Source organism: Electrophorus electricus, chromosome 20 (genome assembly GCF_013358815.1).
Source record: "Electrophorus electricus isolate fEleEle1 chromosome 20, fEleEle1.pri, whole genome shotgun sequence".
Lineage (NCBI taxonomy): Eukaryota > Metazoa > Chordata > Actinopteri > Gymnotiformes > Gymnotidae > Electrophorus > Electrophorus electricus.
In genome coordinates, this window is record NC_049554.1 from 5,987,446 (window position 1) to 6,002,944 (window position 15,499).

At 38.2% G+C, this 15,499-nt stretch overlaps 1 long non-coding RNA gene across 1 annotated transcript; it reads right to left on the reverse strand.

The window, feature by feature from the left end:
* Positions 1–2,403: 2,403 nt before the first annotated feature.
* Positions 2,404–3,712, reverse strand: LOC113589946. The gene is made up of 3 exons (XR_003412051.2): positions 3,673–3,712; positions 2,601–2,651; positions 2,404–2,523 (listed from the first exon to the last, which is right to left on the reverse strand). It is a non-coding gene; the product is annotated as an uncharacterized LOC113589946 (long non-coding RNA).
* Positions 3,713–15,499: the final 11,787 nt, after the last annotated feature.

Genomic DNA, 15,499 nt, shown 5'->3' on the forward strand with positions numbered 1-15,499 from the left:
GAAGTTTTTTTTCTTTAGAGTTAGAAATATGTAGAAATAAAGACATCAGTTAATTTTTTTCATATGTGGGTTACAAATCCAAGTATAAAGAGCAGATATATTATCTGTGCTAATTAATGAATGTATCTAAAGTAAACATTTAATAGGCCTAAAAATAAAACTCATATGTAAATCATATCTAAATATATTATTTAGAGTAAATTACATGCGACATATTGAAGCTTTAGATATTTCTGGACGACCACCACTACACCGCTTCATTGGAGGACTTTTAGAACTTTATCATTTATTTATTTTTATTTATAACTTAAAAATAATTGACTGGAATGTAAAACTACCCAAGGTCCACAACGAAGTGCAATTTGTAAAAGGACTTTTTTTTTCTCTCAGACTTAGAAATCTTGAGGAATAAATATATCAATTTATTTCCTCCCATGGGAGGACATTTAAAACTTTATTATTTATTCATTATTTATTTATAATTTCTCACTGTGTCAGACAATAAGGGCGATATAAAACATATGAACAGACATAAATAACGTGGGGGAAACTGGAATAGGAGAGAGAGGAAAAAAATAAGACGGACAGACACGCCAAATGTATATAGAATATTTTTAAGTTTTGGCCATCTGCACCATTACGGGAATTGTGTGTGTGTGTGTGTGTGTGTGTGTGTGTGTGTGTGTGTGTGTGTGTGTGTGTGTGTATGTATGGTTATGTGCGAGTGCATATATGTCGGACTGTATATGTACATGTACTAGATTGGGATATTTATCGTTTATGGTTTGGCTCTGTATGGATTTTATGTTATTGATTCATTCTGAGAATTTGTCCATTGATATGTAGTCTATCAATAGATTTTTATATTTGGTGACACTAATATTATTTTTTGTTTTCCAATTCATGAGTACATTTTTTTTGCAATATTTTTTTTCCACAATACAATAATGTTATATATAATATCCTGATTTTTCCTGTTGTCATATTGGTTGATAATATGTCTCCTAGGAGACAATAAGATGTTGGATGGATAGGGTTATTTAAAGCATGGGATATGTGCGTGATGACTTATTGCCAAAATTGCTTGATAGGTGTGCGTGAATGTAATTGTCAGTTGTGTTATGAGTAAAGTATGTACAGATTGCTGAGCTTGTGAAACCAATTTTAAACATCCAATGTGTAGTATAATGTACTCTATGTATTATTTTGTACTGAATGCATTGTCCGTTAGTATTGCTGTCATGTGGTAATTATTATTACAAATTTTAATACAAACTGCAGCGTCTGCAGCGTCGGGGGCTTGTAATAAATCTTCCTCCCATTGTCTTGATGGGAGAGTAACTGCAAAATTTGATTTCACTATTATTTTGTATATCTTAGATAATAGGGTTTTTTGTTTTAGGAATGTTTATAAATTCTGATATGGATGTAACTATCTGAATTGATTTTTGAATACATAGGTGATCTTAGCTAATGGTATTGTAGGAACTGGGTGCTTTCTATATCATATTTTGTGGCTAGTTTTGGGCGTGACATGAAAGAAGTCTTATGATAAATATGTTTAAGGTGTGTAATGCCTTTTTCTATCCAAGATGTAAAGTTTAATATTTTTGTTCATGGTAAATTCCGGATTGTTCCAAATGGGACAATTAATAGTTTGTGTGAGTGTGGAGTTTGATATCTTGTGGAATTTCCACCAGACTGTTAGTGTCATGGCCACCTTCAAACTGTTGAAACATGGATATTTCTGAACTGTTTAATTGATAAATGGTAAATCTGCAATCTTTATATCTCTGCATAATATTTGTTATATGGCTTATACACTGGGTTGTATCCATTTGATTACATATTGTAGTTTATTTGCAATATCATAATTAATTAACAATATCATTATCTGCAGAGCACAGAAATCATTCAAATTTGCAGTGAAGAGATACATCTGGGTCAGATTTTGGATCAGTGGACTAGGCCAAAATTGCAAATATACTGTATATGCAAAATTCAAATGCGGGGAGTTGTTGGTCACTTCTGTAATCAAATCTGAACACTATGAAATTTTCTTCACATTTGTTTTAATTGGACAGATTTTAAAGGGATAATGGACATCACTAGACAAAAAGGAACCAAAAACTATACAAAAAGGAGCAAAACCAAAAACAAAGGAAGACTTTAACACACTTGCCCAAACAAGCACTAAATCACACAAAAATAGATCAAGCAATGACAAAGCTGTGAAGAAACATATTAACCATTGTTTACTTTCTTGTTATCAACAGTAATCTGATTGCTAACTGATTGTTAACATACTGGTTAAGTCTTCAACCGTTTTGCTCCCAACATACGAATGGGTACAAATGTGGCTCATTAGCCACCTGCACAATTTGCTTCTAACATACCGGGCAGCTACAGGGTTGTAAACCCATGTGGATTCTGACATACTGGGCAGCTATGGGGTTCTTCACTTGTGTGGATTCTCTTTTGCTCCTCCATGTGGCCCGTTTCACCAAAGCCCTTCCTACAGTACTTGCATGTAAATGAAAAAAATGTAAATGATAAATAAATTACATAAAATGTATAAAAGTTCACAAATAAGAAAGTACCTTAGTCTGCACTTTTCTCCACCGATTCAAGGAACTCGTGAAAGTTGGAAGCTATAGAAACACATAGTACAGAATTATAGACTGACTGATATGTGAGCAGAAAGATCACCATGATGTCCTCATATCTAAAGCACTCAAAGCATTTGTGTTATGTAAATAAACGGTGAGCTGATAGGTTCAATTTAAGTAAATAGATTCACCTACTTTGAAGTTCAAGTTTTTATGAAAAGGTTAGAACTGGTTGACTATACTTTGTTCTGCAACGGGGAATTTAAACATTTATATCCAAAGTATTACGCGATAGAAATCAATTCAAGACTACCCGCTATTGACAGCTAGATGACGGAAGATACGAAGAAATAAATGAGTCCAGATCCTCCTGCCCGACTTTACGGTGAGACTCTGCTTTGAAGACAACGAAATTGCAATCTATTTAGCTATCCATAAGAATAAGAATAGCCGTATGATTTACATAATCACAAATATATTACATGTACATACATCTACATTTCAGTCGATCAAAAATGTTTCACGTACTTATAACCGCAACTTTATGTTACAGCGGTCATATCAGAGATTTACCAATATAAAACGCAACAGGTGTCGTGTTCTGTAATAGAAAATGTTAACATTTATATCCATATTACACTACAGAAATCAATTCAAGACTGTAGAGTCGTCGTACCAAATGACGACTCAATATAAACCGCTGACTCAATTTAATGAACTGAGATAATGAGTGAGTACAGCGAGTCTTGTCTTACTGATGCCCGTTCTAACTGAACATAGGCAAACTCCTGAATGCTGACTGGTCTAGTCACCAAACACCTGCAGCTATGGCAGCTCGTAGCAGACAAACAGGACAGTCGTTTATTCAAATGATCTACACTGACAACAGTTCTGGAATGTTACCCTTGCTGACATCAGAACTAATAAGATTCAAGTTCAGCAAATGTTAACGCATTTGACAATGGGACAGAGACAGAGCAGGACGAAAATCCACCCTCTGCCGACTGAACAAGAGCGGTGGAGGATGAGCAATGACTGGCCCCGTATTTTGACTGGTACCTACCTGGTGCAGTGATTTGTAAGCAGAACCGCACCCTGGTCGCCTGGAACAACGGAGGAAAATCGATTTTAAAACGGACACCACTCCATGAAGATTCTGAAAACGCCCGTACAGTTCTTTAAAAATAAACAAATAGCAAACAACACACGACCCATTGTGTTTGATTTTATGATGTATATGTACTGAACAGACAAACATCCTGTGTACTGTGAAAATACATGTACGTGTCTTCTACAGCAGATTACTGTGCCCTGCACACTTTTAAGTTTGGCATGAAGTGTTTGCTTTTTCCAAAGCAAGTAGTATTACATTATTCTCATAGAATTAATTTCACAAAAACATGGACTTCTCAGTTGACCGCAGAAAGATGGTTTTTTGTATTTAATTTCTTTAATGCGAATCATTGTATGTAGGTTATCACTGCTAAGCTTCAGCACTATCAAGGTAAGACCTCGAAAGGACGCAGAAAATTATCTTAATAACAGCTTCTGCTGATTTATTCAATAACTGTATGACCCTGTATGACACCCTTTGGGTGTACGTACCGAATGAAAACAAACTCAAATGATTAGAGACACTTACTCCGTCTCCACATTGAAACATATCAGCTAGTTAGCTAGGCTGGCTAACTATCTTAGCTTTATTAGCTAGGTAAGCTAATGGCGAAGAGGGTTACGTTAAAGAACCCCTGGTCTACAGTTGTGCACATTCAGGAAGATTAATGAATAGCATGGTAATACACGCATTTAATCGAACAGTTTTGTCGCTAATATGTATTTGTATTATGTGCGTCTGACGTAGAAATGAGTCTTTGTTCGCCCATTAAGGCTAGCTTAGCTAGGCTAGTTTGAGCAAGCTAAGTGCTGGTTGCTATGACAACGGGCTTGGTGTATTTTGCGAGCTTGTCGGCTACAGAAGATAAGTGTTTATCGCTTTACTACTGCGATGAAATGTTATTATTGTAGCGCTCTGCTAATTCCACATGTGTAGAATAAATCACTAGTGATATTTACTTCAAGACTTTGGCACTTTTAAGATGGACAGATAGCGAATGAGCCAGCTTGTTATCCTAGCTAACATATAAGCTTCTGTACATCCCGAAGTTTATTTCACTAATATGGTGACTGATTGCATCTTTATAAGACTAGACCTGACATAATAAACTGTAGACTTGTCACATTGTGTAGCACATGTTATTTACTGTTTCCTCGGTCTTTTTCATCCTTAACCGTTTATAACCGCTGTAATAAAATAAGACGTTACTATTTGGAAATCTGAATAAAATAATACGTTTGACCTACACAGAGTTCGAGGAGTTTATTCATAATAAGCTGAACAGTAAGTGGATAAAGTCTGATGTAGTATGAGTGGTTGAAACTGTACCCTATATCTCCCCCAACACAACAAATGGATGTTTTACTAAAAAACTGTAGTGAATACAGAACATTTAGTACGTGTGCACCCTCACACACGCATGCACTATCATGTGCACACACAGAAACACAGTCACGTCAATACTTCAGTTAACATGTAAAACATTAATTTATTGCTAACTAAATAAGAAAATAATGCCAGAGTTCTGTAAAACATTCAGGGGTCTCCTAGGTGATATTCAGTAAAACTATAATATGTGAAGAGTTTTGTGGTAAGCATTTAACTATAAGAATGTTAGTTTCATCTTGTGAAATATTATAGAAACATTGCATACATTGTTAATCCATAAAGAATCTTTCAAGTGTGTTGTATTGTAGATATTTCGTGTATTCTCACAACCTATTAGAGAGAAGAGAATTTGTTGTTTTGGGTCATCACTAACTATTACAAAGCCATGTCTTGTCTAGTGTTTTGAAATGGCACATTCAGTTTGTTGGGTTCTTTACTCATTGTACACCACTCAGATGAGGTTTGCCTATTTAATCATAGCAAGAGGGAAATGTTGGAGTGAGAGAGCAGAAGGCTAGGGCAGTAGCCTGTCAGTGTAGTCCAAACATTATGACCCTCATAGTAAGTTCATCCATACTTTGTAACTCTCGTATTAAGGTTGCACTGTGGCCAGGCCATAGTTAGGAACCTCTTCCAGGAGTGTGAAAGCACTTTAGGTTTGCAAGTGGCAAAGTCATATTTAATTCCAAATAATCCAACTAAGCGTCTCCCGTTTCTGACATCCTGCCATTTATACAGTATTCTATCCAAGTAATCCCAACACCCTTTGCTTGTAATCCATTTAAATCCAACATCGTACTTATTTTTATACATGCCACTTTAAAAAGAAGAAAGGAATTCAGTAATAGGATTAGGGCTGGAAAGACACGCGGTGTGAAGGGAGGGTTAAAAGGCAGTTAAGCGGAGGTGACTGTCGCGCTGTCCGAACTGGGGACACGTTACAGGCAGAGCACACAGGCAGAGAGCCAGCCAAGAAGGTAAGAGCAGGCTGGGCCGAGGCTTTAGCCCCATCACCAAGGGCAGGAGAGAGCCACGGCCGACTTGATCATGGGGCAAGCAGCTCCAACCCCTGGGGCCAAGTAGTAGCAGAGGGTTCAGTTAGCAGCCTAGTGCCTATTAAGGCACTTTTTAATTCTCTTTTCTTGTAAAGCAATCAAAATATATCAAATAAGAGTATAATCATTTGGCTGGTGTATACATAGTCAAAAAGCATTTAAAATTACATTTATATTTCTGGTATTTGGCAGACTCTCTTATCCAGAGGGGCTTAAAAAAGTGCTCTGTCATTTTCTCATAGTGGTACATATTTTAATTATCTAAGATTTACATTTAGAAATTGAAAAGTATAAAACAGATAACTGTTACCTAATTGACTGTGGATAAACTAATCTTAAAATGTCCAAATCCAAATCAGACATTTGCCACACTGTATGATTCAATCTTAATCATTTCAAAACAAGGTGTTGCATGAAGGCTGTTGTACTGGAACACTCTTCCTTCCTGCCATTATAACTTTTCCCATTGCAGAAATGTCAGCTGAATAACCGAAACCATGGCAAAGTAAGAACTGACATATTAAGTCATCCCAATGTCAACGGGCAACAAAATTTGCCCTGTCATGCAAGGTTTTTAAGTGAGAGGAATTCAATTTTCCAATAAGTATATATTACATATTCATAAATAAGTGTTATTACACTTAAATATATACAAGATTACTTTCTATAATGGACAGGTGTGTGAGTGTTGCCCCTGTCTTTGCTACCTCTTTTCCATATCATACATGATATTCCAGTATACTAGAACAAAAAAAAACCTATTTGGATTTAGTGCACAAACATACATAAGAAAAATATTTATTTATATGTTTGCTTGTCTGTTTTTGCATTGGACAAAATCTTAGTTAACCTGTGTATGTCTCAAGCCATAGCTCGCAATCCCAGAGAGGATGCGTGGGGAGCCGCACCCCTTGGGAGGGGGTTCTGTCACGGGACGCTCCCCCCCCACAAGTCACTTGGTACGGCTTGCCGCGTGCAGTGGGGGTTCACTCTTGTTTGTGGCCACACCCCCGTGGCACGCACCTGTATGGGGCTAATTGTTAGTCTTCGTCAGTCTATGTAAAACCCCGTCGGTGCGTGCCTCGGTGTTGGTCACTGTTTGTTAGCATCTGACAGAGTATGTTTGTGTCCAGGTTTGTGTAGCCATTGTATTTGTTTGTCTCGCCCATGTTAATCGTCATTAGTATAATGTCATTAAATGTTGCACAAAGTCCAGGGAGTCTGTGCATCCTGTTCCACGCCCTGTGGCACTCAGGCCGTTACAGTTGTACTGTCAGTTGGATGGAGCTGTGCGTGTGTGACTGTCTCTTCTGTCAGTTGGGAGGGGCTGTATGCGTGAGTGTAAGGTGATCCCTGTTCCTCAGCTGGGAGGCGCTGTGTGGGTGTGTCTGAAAGAGCTTACTTTTCTCTCTCCCGACTGCGCTTCTTTCCTGCTGTTAGAACTCACTCTCCTCTCCCTTCCGCAGTTCGCTTCTACGGTAGTAGCCTGCTAAAATACAATGTTAGTACTCATGCATTTTACATTTCACACTTGCTTGTTTGTTGTCTTAAAATATGTTCATCATTTCAAATTTTGAGTTTTTTTTGAGTTTTTTATAGCATTACATTTCCTTCATCCATGCTCCGCTTTTGCCATTACTCAAATGGAACCCATTTGTATTAGTAGCCATCCCCCATGGGAAGTCGAATACTAAGCTATTCGTGTGTAATAAATTTCCATTTTATAGCTAACATATCAGGGACGGTATTTTACTTTGGAAATACATTTTCTACCTTTTTCACATCGTAATGTGTATCGCTAATTAAGAAGGACATATTAAAATAATCTTAACATGTTCCACTCTGAACCTCCGTCTCTAACAGTGTATGATACAGCTGCTTTAATAGTTTATATCTGATGATGAAACGTCATACAGCTGATCACCCCCTACTATCTGATCTCGTCTACTAAACGCCATTCACCCCCAAACAATTACTTTCCTTTGTGTCCATAAGTTTCCTCTTTACTAAAAACGTGTTTTACAGAACTACGTGTATACATACTAACACCCTTATAGACTGTAAAACAGTCTCTCGTCTGCCAGTCAACTTTATCCTCTTATTCCCAAGCTCTGTGTTCCTGAAGCTGATTATCTCTGCAAATTTCTAGGGTTAAAAACAGCAATCTCATTCCAATTTAAAACCGCTACCAATTCTGACTGCCAAAGTTATATCCCTACGGAAGACTCTAAAACAAGTAATAAGTTCGACCCATGTGTTTCAATCAATAAATTAACATCCATAAGTTTATTTCATATGTTCTTCAAATCCAACCATTCTAAGATGTTTAGGTTACCTAATATGCCATTTACCTCACTTTAGGCGAACAAAACAAACAAAATGTAACATTTATGTCTTTGCGTGCTTTTTTCCCCCTTCTTTTCTTTTATCTCTCTCTCTCTCTCTGCGCATTTTCTCATCTCATGGTTTCTATCACTTATTTTCATAGCATGGTCTTTTCATAGTTGTTTTCATTTTTATAACCTATTTTCTCACTTTTAACTTTTAACAGTCTAGTCTCATTCACCAACAATCAGTCTGCATTTTCTATAACCCCTAGACCCAACCACTACAATACTCTGTCAATTGTCTGACACTATGCGGAAATTTCAAAAGGCATCTGCTTACCTTAAAAATTTTGGAAATTTCAGCCCTCAGACACAGAACAAAGCAGTTCTTAGGTCATTCATCATTGGGTGCTGATAACAGTGTGGGTCCACAACCAAAGATCCCCGTAGTACAGGCCACCAATAAATGTTGTTCCTAAAACGCCCAGTCAATTAGTCGTAAAGTTAAAAATTCAAATATAAAATGGAGATGCAGACTTCAGAATTAGTAGAAGAGAATAGCTTCTCCTGACCTTTATTGCAGGTTAACGTTAACAAGCATTATTGAGGCGCACTCTAGAGAATGTCTAACAATCAAACAAAGAACCCACATTCTAATACATTTGACAGAAGTGATTATGTACTCACCCCACCTATTTACATACTAGTGTTTGCATTCATCAAATTTACATCCAAACCATACATAAGTCAACATATGCAAACTGATATTCCTCACCCACACTTCTCTTAACCTTGTCCTAAAGAAGATTGTTTTTCTATATGGTCCTGAGCCTGGTGGAGCGGTCATCTTACCCTGAGGTCCACCAAAGCCTACCCAGGATCCTTTGCTGATGCCTGCAGAGGCCTTTACAGAGGCCTCTGGCCTGTATGCAAATCATTCTGAAAGGGCAAAGAATTTCTATACTGCCTTATGTTTTATGTTATTAATATGTCACATAGTTTACACTTGTTACTCTGCTGCGCTCCGTTCATTGGCTCCAAGTAGCTGCATGCATCAGATTTAAAACCTTGATACTTGCCTACAAAGCCAAAAATGGAACAGCCCCTTCATAAATGAGGTCAATGGTCAATGGTCAAAAATGTAAATGTACCTTGAGTACTTCGAGCCTCAAGTATGACTCGGCTTGAAATACTTTGCTTCAGGACTCATGGACGACAAGTATCGAGACTATTTTTTGTCCTGGCTCCAAGATGGTGGAATGAATTCCCACTTGCTGTCCGGACAGCAGAGTCCCTTGCAGTCTTCAAACACAGACTGAAGACCCATCTATTCGCGGAATATTTAAACGATAACTGACACTGCTCCCATATTGACTGACTAAATTAGTACTTATTGTAGGGTATTGTTTATTACACTGATGTTGTTTAACACACTCTAGCACTTATTGTTTATTGCACTTATCATTGTTTAAGATAGACCTTATGTATTTTGTACTTCTAGGTATCAGCATTGATCCCTGTATTCTACAGTATTCTAGTTCATTGGTATGTTGGACTCTAACCTACAGTACTGCACTAGGATATTCTATAAGTAAATGACAAAGAACATTTGTAAATCACTCTGGGTAAGAGCGTCTGCTAAATGCCGTAAATGTAAATGTAAAATGTCTAATACACATATTAGGCCTCTTTTCCCTGTTAACACTCTATTACTTCATTTCCCCCCTTTTGTGACTTTGTCACAAACCAATCTACTATTCTTTTATGCTCTTGTCCTAAAGAAGATTGTTTGTCTATATTGTCCCGAGCCTAGTGGAGAGGCAATACATCTTACCCTGAGCTCCACCAAAGGATCCTTTGCTGAAGCCTGCAGAGGCCTCTGCCCTGTACGCAAATCATTCTGAAAGGACAAAGACTCCCTATACTCCTTTGTTTTATGTTATTAATATGTCTAATGCAATGTTATGCCTCTTTTCCCAGTTAACACTCTTTTTATTACCTCAAACTTATGCTTATTTTGCATCTCTTCTAGGTGTTGTCTCTAACCTACTGTACTTGCTAGGATACAGTAGATGACAAAGTATTTTTGTAAGTCACTCTGGATAAAAGCATCTGCTAAATGCTAAAAATGTAAATGTAAATGGAGGGTTGCATTAATACAGAATCCTGTTGTTGTGAAGCATAGTGTCATAGCGTATAAATTCATACTGTATGTATATCAACTTGGCAGCTCAGCTCAGCCAATCAGATTTTAAGGCCAGATCTCTCTATGCCTTTTTATACTTCCAGCCAGCTGCTTCAGCAGTGTGCAGTGATGTAACTATCCAGCTGAAATCTAGAACTGTGAGAACTGTTCTACAGTGACACCCTTGCTGACATCACAAGTCCAGAGAACCATTAAGAAACAAGATCTGTCTGTTTTAGTGCATTTGACATTTCTTGGTCTGTGATACCACATTTACTTTATAAAGAACGATTAAATGCATACTGTGTCGCTATGGGACAAAAACATAGTGAAATGAAAATCAGCCCTCTGCCAACGGAACGAAATAACTCAGAGCGGCAGAGGAAGAAGAAAAAGGAACTCTCTCTGCCAGCCATCTACTTCAGGATGGCTGCCCTGCTGTGCAGCGTCAAGGGAAGCGTCTCCGTTGCAGAGGATGACTGCTCAGTCAGCTGTAGCAGGCAGTCTTCACGCAGGAGCACTCAGAGGCCTGGATCAGCTTCTTTGAGACCGACGTCCCGAAGCATGGAAAACTGTCCTGTGAATACGGTTATCGATTACAGCAAGAGTCCTGAACATGTGGAGACTCACTCAACCAGCTAAAGAAAGCACAGTAAACTAGCTAAAAAAGTGCAGAATCTGGCTACTGAAAATGAGCGTGATTCCTGGACAGCTATTTCCCAAACCCAGAGATTCCCGACATGGCAATCAAGAAATTCAGCAATGAATACACCAAGAAGCCTTATGATAACGCCTGTTAAGGAAATCTGTTTGAATCTGGACACCCTATTTGCCACTCCACGAAGTTCCAAGTGTTCATTTTCAACTAGAAACAGCCCTACGTCTTCACTGATGTGTTTTGACTTACCTGGTGTGCCCATGTATGAGCTGGACCACACTTTGACTGTCCGGGACAAAGCTAGAAGTTGCTCGCCTGATCTTAAAATGGACACAGCTCCACAAAGCCGCAAGTGTGCATCTGCGCCTTCGGCTGGACGCAGAGCTGCTCTCTTGCCCTCTGCTTTGGACTTTCTGCCACACGATGTTCCTCCTTCTGAGCCAGCCCAATCTTGGACCTTCCTGGATGAAGCTAACAGTACAGCCCTCTTACTTGACCTGGATGAACTGAGTGTGAGGACGCCTGAGCCGTTCGACCTGGAAGAGCAGGACAGCTGTTGTGGCAGTGTAGCCTCCTGGCCTGCACATCCGTGGTCTGAAGACAGCTCTTGTGCAATGCTGAAAACCAGCCTTAACCTTGACTGAACATTTCAGTTAGCCTGATATCGCAATAATATCCCAATATCTTATGATATTTCAATAAAAAGCATGAATAAAAATCACAGCAAGCCTTATGGTTACTGTAGGACATATACATACACAGGGGCAGCTGTTATAAATGGGCTAGTGGGGCTAAACCCTAATCAGAATCATCAATACCACATTCTTACCATTCAAACCTTCTTATATGTAGTTAAGAAATGCCTTGAAGCAGATTATTTTGGACGTCTGTGGACCCAAGAACAATAGCATCACTTAAAGGTCATAATAAAAATACAAATTGGCTAAGATGGGCTGATTTGATCTAGCCACAAGCTGCAGATTCACACAGCCTATCTAGCAAGCACATTCTGACATATTACACACACTGAAATCAGTGAAATACTCCAACTGATTAGATCTTCTTGTGCTAATTTTTTTAGGCCCACAATGTCAAGCTCCACCTTCCTGATATCTACATTTCAGTACTGTTTGAAAAAGACTGGCTATAAAAAGCAAATCGCTGACTATAAAAAATGTAGAAATGTAAGAAAACACATGGAGGGCTCATTAAGAGTGAATACATTCATAACACGTGGTCAGTGTTTGTAGTCGTTTTTGTTTATCTAAATGTATCCTAGTCTGTTTATGCCTGGGAAAAACCGCAAAGCATTAGTTATCTCGCTTTCATTGCTTAAAGAAAAGCCAGAATATTTCTATTTTTCTTTGGTTGCCTGTTTATTTTGTTTAGCTGATGATGTTAAAAACATCTCTGCCACATATTTGCCATATAAAAGATAAGAGAAATATATGTGTTTCAAATTTGATGTGAGCATTCTACGACGTTAAAAGTGGCATCCGTTTTTCTTTGTTTCAATAGGCCTTTAATCTAACAGTATATGCTCTCATAAATCGCATAGATCATTGATTTAAGGCTTCTGTCTTTCCACTGAATGTTGTGGAAGCCTTTTGGAAGTGCCTCATTATTGCTGAAGAAACCTTTGTCTCTACAATATAGCACATTTCCAAGCAGGACCTGGAAATAAAATGTAGGAATAACAAATAAGGAATCATGAGGTTTATAATTTTTTGTTCCTATATAGATGCAAATGATTCTGAAGCCAAGTGGACGAGACAGTGCTTGTCCGGTTTCTCTGTTCACTCTGATTTCCACTGTGAGAAAGGTGGATGTGTTCAGCACTGCGCTGAAGCCTCAATGGTGGACATTTCCATCAGATACTCTTATATCAGCTTGTATTGAAACAAGGTGGTGATATAGAGCTGGACCGACAGCTCTTTCTTCATCCTGAATACAGAGGGTTTATTGGCAGAGACATTGAATTTGACATTTTTGGAGTAGGTATTATACTTAATGGACTGGAGTAAGTTCCATTACGTAAAATTGTATTTTGAATGAATGAATTGAACAAATGCAGTTTGTCACCTTTTGTACACTGAGGAAGTAATAAACTACTTCTGATTTCACAGAAATACTTAGTTTTACCTGGATTATATTTTTTATGGGTGTAAAGCAAACTGTTTTGTATTTGGCATTCAACGCATTCAAACAAGTCTTCTGTTTTGTTTAGTTGTGTAACATTGAGCGGTAAGGAGGCAGATACATGTGCGGAGAATAGCGAGATTTAATAGGGGCAAATACAAAATCAGTCGTTTAGGCAGTCCAGGGTCAAAGAGCCAACACAGAGAGCGTGGCGATACATGATTAAACATAACAAACACACAAAGGCATGAAAGCAAAGAGGGAAGCAGGCTATAACTAAAGCTAGGGAAAACTCAGGGCTAGGAAACACGGAGCACAAACCAACACAACCATACGAATAAACATGCAAACATTCAATGAACTAAACACATACACCAATCATTCAAAATTCAATAATTCAAATGAACAGCAAAATCTAAGGGAACAAGGCAGGGTTTAAATATAATCAACTTTGCAAAACTAGAAACTATGGAACAGAACGGAACTAAACACAAGACAGGGAAAACACGGAACACCGAAGATGGAAGGGACTGATCGTGACAAGTTGTTTATTTTAAGAGACTTTTCTTATTCTTTTTGTATATTTCCAATTGCTCTTTAATAAAGCAAAGTATTTCTTATCCGATTACTCAGTTAGTTGATGGCATAATCGGGAGAATACTCGATTACTAAACTATCCTATAGCTGCAGGCCTAGTGTGCATATATAAAATATGGCATTGAAATAAATGGAACCAATGCTAAAGTATGGCACTGAAACAGAGAAGGTCTCTTCTGTGATAAGCTCTGGAAATAAACTGATGCATACCGACATTTGTAATGTAAACCTGACATTACAAATGTAAACCTGGAATTATCGTTACAGTATCTGAACTATAATTACTGCTGATGCAACAAAATGGTCCAAAATTAATTATGGAAATAACAGAGCGCCCTTTAACTTCATCACCACAATGGCTGGCACATGACAGTTTCATAGAGGAAACCTTTTTCTGCCCTCTGCATTCTTATAAATGACACTAATATAGTACACACAAATATTTGCCAAGCAAAAAGACACTTAGAATGATACTATCAGCAAATCAAAGATGGCCCAGAAGCTCCAGGTGAGCATGAGTTGACACTGTACCTCACTGCTGGCAGGAGTCCACAGACAGCAGTGAATGCATCTGTGTTTTATTTGTCTGCTGCAGGTAAGTAGGTCAAGAATGGCTCACCTAGTGTGTGTGTGTGTGTGTGTGTGTGTGTGTGTCTGAGTGCATGAGCGTGTGCAGTACCTTGCAGGCCACACGGTGGGGACAGAGCTTCCCAAAGCCCAGAGGAGGCTGGATACTTTTGTATGTTATGTATTTGTATGTTCACACAAAATCCGTATTCCCTCCCCCACACACCTGCATGCCAATCACAGCATAGATGAAGAAGATCATGGCGATGAGCAGCACTACATAAGGGAGGGCCTTTGGGACAAACAGAAGAAAAAAAATTTCATTTAAATTCTCAGCTTTTGTGTGTTCAGATAGAGAGAAGAAAGTGAGGGTTTTTTTTTTTGTTGTTGTTGTGACCAGTGACCTGAAGAGATTTCACAAAGGTCCAGAGGTGTGTGCGGATGCCTTCCCCCTTGCTGAGCATCTTAACCAATCTCATCACACGAAACAGGCAGAAAAAAGCGATAGACACCCAAGAACTGTCTTCAGAGCTCTGTGGAAAAGGAATTAAGAGAGGCAGAAGCTATATAAAGAATTTCTATGAGTAAGATTATCTGATTGCTGTGCCTAATGTCTAGTAGATCTCCAAGTTTATAAACTTGCAATAATATCACCTTCCTGACAGTCTTAAAAATTCAATTGCAGAGATGATTATGACAAGTATATAGTTGTGAATAATTTTTGCTGATTACTGATTATAAATAATGATTATAATGAAATAATAATCTAAAATACTAATTAGAAGATTTCTGAGAAATCATACGATACTGTATGGCAGGTATGCCTCTGCCAATTTCCCCACCCTGACATCATGGTTGC